Raw genomic sequence first — 12,373 nt, forward strand, 5'->3', positions numbered from 1 at the left:
ATGCAATGCAAACTGCCCTGCTGGATAGTCTGAATGTATTCATTTGCATCACAGTTTAGGTATCAAAGGTTCAATGGTCAAAGGTTTTTTTTTAGTCATATGCACAGCAGATACAGCGTATATGTTGGCAATAAAAATCTTATATCCCAGGCTCCTCCAACAACTCAACATACATAGCGCAAAAAATAGACAAGAATAAACTAGTGCAATAAGCTAGTGCAAACAGGTAGTGCAGCTAGATATCCAGTTAAAAGCCTGTTCTTTTCAGGTTTTCCCAATAGAAACAAGGTTATATAACTGTCACCGCTGTGGCAGATCAGAGGGTTGAAGAAGCAAGAATTTCAATGACTTTCTGAATGAGTTCCCCGAGTTCTCCAGAGATCCTTCTGCTGCGTTTGTAAATGACAGAAGATCACAGCAAGTGTTCTTTCAGGCTCTCTGCAGGTGGAGCCCCTCCATCTGTCCTGTGTGGACGGTCGAGGAGACTGAAACGCCAACAGAGGCTCAGCTCGGCCCTGATCACTTCAGATAACGGGGACAATGGGCCAGATGACAGCAGATAAGCTTTCCAGAGTCGAGTGACCAGAGGAGGGAGAGAGGGAATTAACCTGCTGCCAAGCCAGACTGCCTCATTACATCCACCGTCAAGAGTCTCCAAGGAGGATCTATTAAAAGGACACATCAGCAGCAGAGTGTGTCACACCAGCACAAAAGTTTACCTCTTTATTGATCTTCATAAATGTTATTCAAAATAAGGGACATATAGGAATGCTTCATCATCATTATCAGAATCAGAATATTTAATTTATCCAGGAGGAGATTGGGCTTTGTGACAGTTGCTCTGTTCAATAATGAAATAAAATTAAAAATGTAAGTTTTAGTAAGAATGTGCAATACACATATTAAATACATTTTAATAAAACTAGATGTGATTAAGTTACATTTAAATGTCCCACAAAAGATACAACAAAAGAGAATACAATATTTACATAAAAATAAGAAGTTGTAGGAATAATGTGCACATTTCACTAATATACAGAACATGAATATATATCATATTATGCAATTTTGTTTTATTTAAATCTGCAAAAGATCCATTTAGCTCTGATATGTGTTTGACTATTATGCCTATGTTTCATCTGCATTAAGGGGAGGCTTCCTAATCAGAGGATCAGAGGAATACCTTTCCAACAATACGGCAGAGGAGCTCATATAATTCCTTCAGCGAGCATCTTTCCCTTGAAGAGCTCTGAGGTAAATATAGGTACGATGGAGCATTAACCCCGAGTGTCAGATTATTCAAGAAAAACCTTAACATTTTAACCTTTCCAGAGAGGCTCTGTGCATAAAAAGCCGTCACCCTTTTGCACTTTTAATGCTTTAAGTGCTGATTTATAGCACCACTCAGCAAAAGAAGACAGACATTTATTATTTAAGCACTGCGATTGAAATCCGACAAGCTGGTTTTGACTATATGAGCATTTTCGAGACTTCCTGTGGCGAGTGACATGAGGGCCCTGGTCCGGTGTGAGTTGGGCAAGTGTCCAGCGCCAGACCCTAACAAAGCACCAGTGGAGGAACATCTATCAGCCTTGCCAGAGGGACGCTTTACCGCCCCTGTGGAGCCCTCTTGTCTGAAAGATGACACCGTCTTCACTGACGGCCTGAAGCTAGCAGAAAACAAATAGTCGTTTTATTTTCCTCTTCCTCCAGCCTTTAGGAAAGGGCAGTGGTTTGTAAAAAACACCATCACCATCTTTTGACACAAGAAATTTTGTTTTTCTGTCCTCATTCTTAGTTCATGACTCACCTGTGTTAATCACTGTCTACTCATCAAGCTGGAGCCTATTGTGAAGCAATCCTTATGACGTGCCAAATTTCTAATTTACCCATAAATGCAGCCAGGTACAATCATAGTTTTTGCAGTGTTTTCACCTTTCACCTGTGATTGAGGAGTGTTTAATCAAATCTTGGAAATGTGGAACAAAGGGATCTCGTTATCTGATATTAGCACGATTTAAAAAGAAGAACACTATAATGTCAGCCAAGGAGTCACAAATTGTTTCTCCTTGTGTTTGTATCCACGCAGACAGGGAGTGCCCCCCCGTGAATTAAAAAATACCAGGATTTATAGCTAAACAAACCAACCCTCTGTGCTCCCTCAGCCCTGTGATAGAGTTTCCTCCTCCAGCCAACTCTTCGGTCGAATCCTGAAGGTGCTTGCCTGGGAACCGCGGCCCTTTGTACTCGGCTGCCTTTGGGTTTATTTTCTCTGCACAATTGAATTCTTTTCTTTTCTAAAGACTGTAGATCCCTCCACTGATAGCGAGTTTTGCCTTTCCTACCCCCCACTGCCCAAAATCTGCGAGGATTATTGTGTTTTTGTGTAAACAAAGATGTGGAGTAAATAATACATCTGGATTTTACTGTGCCTACAGCAGCATCCGCTTTCCTGAATTTTTTATTATTTACCAGCCCCATGCTTTAGAGTTGTTTATGACAGGAAAAAGGACTGGCGCTGGTCACTCTGTAAGCATACCAATAGCACTGTATTCCCACAGGAACACTATTGATCAGGATATGACAGGCGCTTTTTGTTTGTTTTCAGTCTTCTGCTGTGCTGTTTGTTCTCATTGCGCCTCTGGAAATTATAATGTGGTCTCCCCTCAGCATCAGCAGGCCGATTGAATCAAAACAAACACTCTTCTGACGGGACAATGAGGCAGGAAGTATAAATTAATGCAAATTTAACACATGAGATATCAAACACTGAGCCTGAGGAGCCGGATGTGATGAAGTGTTGCTTTTATGGGGACAGACAGAGGTTTTTCAGGCCTCAGGTGTGAGCGGGCTCTCATGAACTCATTTTGTTTAGACTGATTATTATCTGTCAAGCAGCGAGACACTTGGATATTTGCTTTGAGCTGTGGTGGCCAGAGAGGACAGCCCTGGGGCAGCTGGCAGAATGTGTCATTATCAGGAGTGTCAACAAAGCTTCTGGGTTATCATCAATAACATCTGTATGACAGTGTGGGCCCTGTTTGTGTTTCAGTTAGCTCCGTGCTCTGCTATGATTCAATGTTTACGTTTCTCTTGTACCTAGATAAACCATGTGTGTACTTTCAAGTGTTTATTGCACACCAACTAGTAAGCTCCATGCCCTACTTCCTCCAGGTGTTAGTCCTTGAAATCTGTTCTTGAGTTTATTTTGTCTCCATCTTTGTTGCGAAGTGCTCTTCTGTGCGTTTCGTCCCAGAGATAATCTGTCAATCAAACTGTGCACACAGCACTGGGACTTTTTTCCTTCTTCCTTTTGATGTAGATACTTTCTGTTTTTCAGTTTTGGTTTCTGTTCTTTGTTTATTACAGACAAATAGCAGGTGCAAACCACATCATTTCTCATGCATCACAGGGGTTTTCCTAAAGTAATGCAAAAAAGTTAAATGTAAAAGCTTTTGTGAACTGGTTGCAGGTTGAATCATTGTTGGTGTAACAGAGAGTAACAACAAAGAGATTCATTAGCTCGAAGAAAATGCAAAGTACTTCTCTCAACTGGAACCATGAGAATGTTTCCAAAAATTTGCAGCAGCCTGGAAATCTCTAATTTAGTCTAGTTGCATGGTGTCAGGAAACTATATTCAGCCGTTGGTTGAGATTACTCAACTGTACTTTTTGGAGCTATATGTTGCTTTATTTTATTTAAAAGTTAATCATTTATTTACTTGCTGTTTTTGTTTATAGTGAATACATTATTATTATTATTATTATTATTTGGTGGTGTTATTGAAGTGAGTTAAAGTAGTTCCTATGCTTTTATTTTGAAGGCACATTGGGGCACTGGGTGACTGGGGCACCTGGTGTAATTGTATATATTGGAGACAGGTGGTGGTGGGAGGAGAGCACTAGTAGACACATGGTTTTGAACTGGGTTACTCAAGCCACAAGGAAAGCCAAAGGAAAGGCTTATGGAAAGGAATCGATTGGAAAATGAGTTTATTGTACTTTGGATCATGGAAATAAATGCACAAATGGAAATTCTTGTCTTGAGGATGTACACAACCCAGTTTGTCTGTGATGCTTCATGTGAAAAGGATAGGACCAGAGGTGCCGTTTTGTTTGTTGTACTCACTGCTGCTGGGCAGATACATCTGTATTACACTCAGAAATGTGTAGGAGGAGAAGATTTCAGACTTAGTAACCGACATGAGGACTTTATTATGGGTAAACAGGAGAGTCTCAGGTATGGGGCTCTCTTGCTTAATACAGCTTTAATGACTTAACATACTAAAACAGCAAAACAAGTTTTAACATCGTTATTGCGAGTCTATTATTTGAGAAGCAACAGCTCGGAAATGGTGTGTGGTGGAATAGCTGGCAGCTGGGACTCGTTTTTAGTTTCCACTCTGTGAATAAACAATTCATTTCCAGCCGATTTGTACAAAAGGTGATTGTTAGCAGCAGGTCCAGCCTGTCCACTTACAGTTTCCTGAGTGAACCCTCCAGACAGCCATTGCTCAATCATGGTTCACCTCTCTGGCAGAGGGCACGGACGGCGGCTTTCACACTCACTTCAAATCAAATCAATGTCTGATCCATCATGGGCCTCTTGCCTTCGGGGCAGCTTCGGATCTGTAAGAACTACTCTCTGTGGTATCCAATAGCTGCTTACATCTTGGGCTGATGTGTGTGTTTTGTGTGCAGGAGTGTGTGTGTGTGTGTGTGTGTGTGTGTGTGTGTGTGTGTGTGTGTGTGTGTGTGTGTGTGTGTGTGTGTGTGTGTGTGTGTGTGTGTGTGTGTGTGTGTGTGTGTGTGTGTGTGTGTGTGTGTGTGTGTGTGTGTGTGTGTGCGCACACAAAGTAATAGAATTAAAGAGGGCCTTTGTCCCCCTCGGGAGCTTTCCATCTGGTTTTATATGCTATCTGACAAAATTAAGACATATATAGGCTACATATATATCAACAGATGTTGAGGCAGGATGCTCAGGAGATATGGCTGCTTTGAGTGTCCTGAGCGTCTGAGGGGAAATAAATGTATAGAGACCTGTCGTCTGGGGCACTGAAAAAAGTAACTACTTAGCTGATGTTGTTTTTCTTATACCAATCATTTCCTGTGTCTTTGTTGCTGCTGTTTGTGATTGCTACTGTTGGAAAAACTGCAGACATGGCACTTCAGTCACACTCAGCTCTGAAACATCTGAGCCGCATGAACAGAAACTTCAGTTCCTCTTCCCTTTGTTAACACTTTTCCATGTAAACGGAAAATGTCATGAGATAATATGGCATGTGACTTCTGTTTTTTAAGAATGTTATTCCAATTGAATATCAATAAATTAATTTTCTTTTACAAATGATCAGACAGACACATCTACAAATCTTCCATACAAATCTCACAGTCATTTTGAAAACGTCACAATTTTTTGATAGTTTGGTTCTGTTAAATTTGAATGAATTTGGGATTTTCCATCCCAAGTTTTACCAACATGTTAAGCTACTTTATTATTGTAAAAAACAAAAATATTTCTTTAAAAAATCTCAAAAATAAATCAGTAAGTAACATCTGTTTCATGGAGTTACTGAAACAGGGAATTTTTGGGAAGCATTATGTTCTTTCCTGATCCTAAAAAAGTGTGATCTCTATGTGACCTCAGCTAACGGAGACAAGGAAGGAAGGCCTGAGGAGAAGTTCTGTGGCATTTTTGGACTCACAGTTGGGAGATATTCAATCAGTAAAACGATTACATTCCCATGTGTTTGTAAATCTGAATTTAAAAGTGATCAAATTTGATGTTATGTGTTTTTGCGGCCCCCAAGTTACAGTGGCCACAAAAACACCCATTAGTAGAAACGCTCTGAAAGGAACCTTAAAACAAAACGGAAACGGGGACACTAATAGAAAGTTTGCCGCGTTTGTGCCTATTGGCCACCGTAAAAAATGACAAAAGAAATTCCAATCGTTAAAGAAGTATTTTGACAAATCCACATATTTTTGTTCTTGCCGAGAGTTGGTTTATGAGATCAATACAAATCTTGCATCTTGCTAAACATGAAGCTCCATAATAAACGAACGGAAGTGAAAGTGGTATTGATTCTTTCATCTATCTTACGGCGGCGGAGGCAAACAAGCATATTGCCCAAAATGTTAAAACATACACTATATTCCCTTAAGATAATACAGTCCTGGTTGATTTATTAACATATATTTACAGAGACAAAGTGTTGGTGTCAATGTTATGTTTGGTCTGAAAGAAAGCAAATATTAAACGGCTTTGTTCTTGTTAACATGGAAATGTATTCACACATTATCACGCAAGCGATTCACCTTAAACAGAACCTGACTCAATGCATGTACTCACAGGCACGACATGTCAAGATAAACATAAAGCAGCAGACTTTCTCCTGCACCTGTAACCTGATCTCATTCACCTCTCTATTGTTCAGGCTTATTATTAGTCTTACTCACCTAATACTGTCTCTAGTCTGTGACAGGGCTCCAGTAATGGTGAGTCATGTAACACCCACTGCGCTTTACCTTTTTACCTTACAGGAATCATGCGTAGCAACTTTTCCTTAAAGCTTCTCCTTTTACTTATCCCCCATGATTCATTAAATTTACTGTGTTGAACGCCCTGCGGCCATGATTGAGAAAGACAGTTTCTTCCATCATCATGTTTCTAAATCATCTTCAGTGCCTACTTTTCCCCCCACATAGATAATGATAGTACACTAGCTTTGTAACACAGAGGCACCAAAATGTCATAAATCACATTTTTATAACTCATATCTCCAGGAAGTTCTTTCGATCCATCTTTTGATGTTTGCATTCTGTCCTTTAATAATTTGATATGGTGAGACGCTTTCATTTGAAGCTCTCAAAACATCTCTAAATCTAACACAAACTTGTGCACAGCGAAGAGAAAACTCATTGAATCTGTACTGTGTGAGAGGGTCAGTATTGCTGTTTACTGCAACATTTTTCTCAGATAATCAGATAATCTCTCCAACTCTAGGCAAACTTCTGCACATAATTTTTCTTATAAATAAACTTATATATAGCCAGCAGCTTGGCTGCATCTCCAGAGAATGTGAACTATCACCCCAGTTTTACATTTCTTGGCACAATCCTCAAATTTTGGCCCAAGCAAGTGTATTTTTCAACTGCCTTGATTATCAAATGAAAGTTGGACATATCTTATCTTTCTAACTGCTGCCTTTTTTCATACAACTGTGACACATCATTTTAACCCTTGGCGAGCAAGTAAACACTCTCACACAAACATTCAGTGTTCGGCAATGGAGACTGGAGGGTTCAAATTGAAGGGTTGAAGATAGAGATATGGGGAAATAAACAGAGAAAGGACAGGGAGAAACAAAAACAACTTGTTTATGTCAGACTGGTAGGAAAAGAGAATGAACTCAGGGTGAACCTGTTTGTCTTGCCTCTGTTGTCTGCCCGCTTTATCACACAAACGCAGCTAAACCACTCCATTCTGGCCTCACTTCCCCTCTCTAATGACTGACAACCCTGTAGATAGATGCCACAGATGTCCACAGAGAGATCAATACCCCCCCCCTACACACACACACACACACACACACACACACATCTCCACCCCCACTCTGCCACGGATCACGGGACAATATAGCAGCCTTTTTGGCCGAGTCGCACTTCCCTCATCTCTGGTTGCGTGAAAGGTTTGAAAAAGATGAACTATCGACTGTGGCAGAGAAGCTTGTTTTTGTCTTCTCCTGCTGCCGTGCTGTCGTCAGACTGTGTCAAAACATCTCCCCTCTCGCTCTTGTCGACACGGCTACAGAGTGTTTTGTCATGGAATCTTACGCAACAGACTATTTTAAGTCTCAGCCGGTAGCTGACCTTTTCTGATGTGTTGAAAAAAGGCCACAGGTGATTACGTCATTGGTAGGTGACACACAAAGCAAGCCTCCTTAGATGCATGTGTAATGTTGCTGCAGGATAGTTAGACCTCAAGAATCACTGAATGAATTTTTTACAGCGGAAAAGTCTTGCTCGTTAGAGGGTCCCTCTGATCTGGTCATTGTGTTGCTGCCTCTACTGAGGGCAGATGGCCGACCCTCCCTCATTAAAGGGGGAGGTTGTGTGTGTGTGTGTGTGTGTGTGTGTGTGTGTGTGTGTGTGTGTGTGTGTGTGTGTGTGTGTGTGTGTGTGTGTGTGTCAGTATTTATGATTCTTTGTGTGTCTCTATCTGTGTGTGTTTCCTTGGGTGTGTCATGTCTGTCTGTTCCCTTGTGAGTATGATTTGTGTATGAGTATGAGTGCCTCATAAAATGTTCTCATTACGTGTGTGTTTGTGTGTGGTCACTTCAGTTCACCACACAAATAAATCACCATCTTAACAAGACACTTGCTCAATTATTGGGGTGTAAGATTGTGTGTTCTTATCAAAATAGGTGACAAAAGAGCAGATAAATTCACATGTTTTCATCACAATTCGACTTGTTGAGGAGGTTTCTCAAATTAAGTGTAATTTTCTTAATACTAATGCACTGAACTGCCATATCCTGTCAACACTGTCACACTCACTTCTTATACATATTCAAACTGTTTGAAGAAAATGTGGAATTGTCAACACATTGACAGAGTTGTATTCTTGTTTTGAGAAAAATGAGCCGCAAACTCTGAAAATGAGAATAAATGACAGTCTTGTAGTGCTCTGAGTAGGCGGGCAGGAGCAAGCAGTAGAAACGTTAATGGCAGAGTGTGTCATTCCGAATGTGAATACACTACGAGCTCCGAGTGTGTGCTTTGTTGCTGCAGACAATACAGAGTTGACAGCACATCTGGCATCATGGCAGGGCCACAGCGTTTGTCTCCCCCGACGGGATATGCTCTCTGCACCATTAGCTGCTCACTAGGCAGGAAAAGACCAGCGCTGTCCTTCTGCCAGTCATTCCTGATGCATCACTTAACACACTCAGCCCACGTCAACGCCAGTGACGGAACTCTTTCTGTGTTGAATTTTTTCATCCCACAGTTATCATTTTGCTCTCAAAAAGTTGGCCAACGTCATTAAAATGACTAAATTCCAGAATATAGTTCTTCCACTAGCAAATGGGTTAGTTTGAAGAAAAAAACAGAATGTGGCAGAAATCAGTCCAATCATCGAGAAATGCCGCCAATCCCAAGAGTATTTCCCCAAAAATTGGCTTTTATTTGAATGCCTGAACTGCTTTCGGTGGGCATTTTGGAAAACTAACAGGAAAAGCCAAATGTGTTTCCACAATTTGGTTGTACATTAATAGTCCCTTTTTCTAGCTGAAATGATCATTTCACCACTACCTAGTTTGACTAGTTTTAGGGTTCTTGCTCTATGCTTGCCACTGCTGTTGAAAACCTCTTTCCAGCACTCTGCATGCTGATGCAACAACCCATTTTCTTCACATTAAAGGACAGGTGAAAGGTCAGTGACTTGGGCATTGAAATTCAAATGTAATTCTTGATAAAAGCTTTGTCTGTTACATTATATAAGTCATCATGATGACCAAAAACAGTACAACAGATTACCTATGTTCTCATCACTGATTGTTCCAATTTGCCCTATGAATGTATTTTAATATAAAAGAATTTCAAAGATTTGGAAATAATAGTATGACATGTCAGGACCTTAAGGTTAATTGAGGCCACTTATCCAGAATAAGGCTAATGTTTCTGTGTCAAATTGGTAAGAACCCTTCAAACAAACAAACAAAACCGACCTCGCAGTGAAAGAGTGAAAGGAGAGCTTTGTGACCTCCTCCCTGACTCTGTGTTTGTTCAGGGAATTTCAAGTCATTAAAGCCCTAACAAGCACAGAGCCATGAAAGACCTGATAGCAAGCAGTTAAAGTGACACACAACTAATGGCTGAAAGAGGGAGACATTTGTACAATGACTTTGTTTGGTCATGAGCCTCACACAATCAGTGCAACAAAGCTAATCCAAATCGTTACTTGGCTTCCAGCTGAAATCTATCGGATGATTAGGATTCGGCGCACAGTGCAGTCATTTCTCTGTAATTATGAAGTCGTGCATAACACCTCACAGCAGTCATTCTGGGAAAATACAAAGCAATTTAGAAAGGTGATATGAACAACACTCAGAAGCAATAACACTGTGGAAATTATTAAGTCATCCTGAGGTTGATATCGCATTCCTAAATGCAATCTCATGAGGCGAGACACTCATGAAATATGTTCGTTTAGTGGAACTTTGCAGCATTTTCTAATGTTATACCCTAGTTGTGCTCAGATTTTATGGCATTAAACCCAACATTGTGCTGTCACTATACCCGCTAAGGCAGCGTAATTTACTGCCTAGTAAATGTTGTTATATGCCTCTCTACAGGAGCTTCCTGGTTTCAACATGTGACATTTGCAACATGACTAAGTGCTGGTGTGACACCTGTCAAATTATTATATATCTTATGGGTTAACTAAGACAGATCAGGGTCAGATAGGCTTTTTGGACATCCGGTGATATAATTATCGACCTTAAAAGGCTGCTGCCTAGCTTTTCCTTCAAAGTGTCGCACAAATACATTAACAAACAACATTCACCAGCTGGAGAAAGATGTAATAAGTTGAGTGTTTTTCTTTGTCTATCCTTCAATTTATTTTTTCTCTTACTATAAATAGGGAAGCCCTGAAGACGTAAAGCTGACAGATTGCTCTGGGTGGTATTTTATTGACGAGCATCATGCTGTTAAAGGGAGTTCTGTCTGAAGAGTTAGTGACCTCCTTCCACAGACTTTCCACCGCTGCAATAGAGCTTTATTATAAATAGAAAGACAGGAGTTTGTGGGTTTTTTCTTCTCCACATGCTGAGTGAATATAAGGACATAAAAACAAAAACCACCAGATGGTGCTCATCACTTCCGCATTTGACTCATTCTCCAATTTCATATAATCTTTTATTAATTTCAGGCCACGCATTAGTCTCACCTTGCAAAACCCCTTCATGCGTACTCACACTTAAAGCTACCGGGATTGTCAGCGTTCCTTTTTCTGGTTCCACATGTCTGCTTTAATGACTTATTGATGGAAGACTGCCTTTCATCTGAGTGCGGCTTTCTTGCCCACTCGAGTGTCCAGCCGTTCCCATGTCTAAGGTTTCGCTCCGGACTTTCTCCTTTTTGATCATCCCTTGGCCTTTTTCAATCTATCTCAACTCGTGTAGGCCCACATACCACCCTCCTGCTGCAGCGCCTCTTAGAATTGTCTGTGAGGATAAATGTGTTGAAAAGAAAGGGGATAGAGGAGGATTGACAAGCTTGTGTTACCGGAGAGAGATTTACATGGGGCCATAAAAGCCCTGGGTGAAAGGAGAGGAGGTATATCCCATATTAAAGGGTCAGTGTGTGGAAAGAGAGGTAAACTGACCCAGCAAGGATGAAGGCCGGACAGCCCACACACACCACCTGCAAACACACCCATTCACGCCCTGCCCTCCGGTCGATGACTTTTTAGCTTTGGACAAATCACCCCCACCCAACTGTCCTCCCTTACTCCCTTACAGAGCTGTCTACTGTTTCCTTAAGAGGAATATCCGGGCCTTCCACGTTATTTTATCACCGTCTCCAGACCATAAATCAGCAAGAGGAACGGTACCAGCTCTACCAGTACAGCTAAGCCTGTGCCTGGAAGAAAAACGTCAAGGCTGAGCAGTCCTCTGACACCCAGTATCCTCATGTGGGCCAGTGTGGATGGATCCCAGGGTACCATGCTGCCAGAAGAAACAAAAGAAACCTTGTAATAGTGTGAGCGAGAGCCCACAGGCTGAAAAAAAAAGTCATTCAGCTCTGAGATGTTTATGAGAGGCCTTGGGAGGGAAATCCATCATTGCAGAGGGAGCAATTTATGTCCAACATGAGATAGTGACTGACATATCCCATCCTATAAAGAGACTCTTTGCTTTAGTGCATTACAATTGTCAGCCACTTGCACAGGCCATTGTTCATTTGGGCAGACTATTGATCTTGGTTATTTAGCTCTGTTGCTTAGTGAAATGCTTTCAATATCAGATGTCAAATGAGGACTGTGTGTGACACAGTCTGGTGAGCAAACCACTTCCTCAAATGAGGAGAACATATTGTACGCAGCAATGTTGTTGTTTTGGAAGAGAAGGGCTATTTTTGACTTACTACATTGTACGTGATGCTTTCATGTGTGAAGCCGGATAAAAATATACTTACATACTTTGATGTAATAATGGGAAACAACCAAACAGAATAATTACATTTAAGTTGTATATGTTCACATCGGGAAAGAATGCACCTTTCCTTTTAAAATATTTTTATGCTAAAATCTGGACTCTATGTCAATTGATGGAAAAGTTACATGTTTAAATATCAGTTGTTCTCC

This window comes from Eleginops maclovinus, chromosome 7 (assembly GCF_036324505.1).
Source record: "Eleginops maclovinus isolate JMC-PN-2008 ecotype Puerto Natales chromosome 7, JC_Emac_rtc_rv5, whole genome shotgun sequence".
Classification (NCBI taxonomy): Eukaryota; Metazoa; Chordata; class Actinopteri; order Perciformes; family Eleginopidae; genus Eleginops; species Eleginops maclovinus.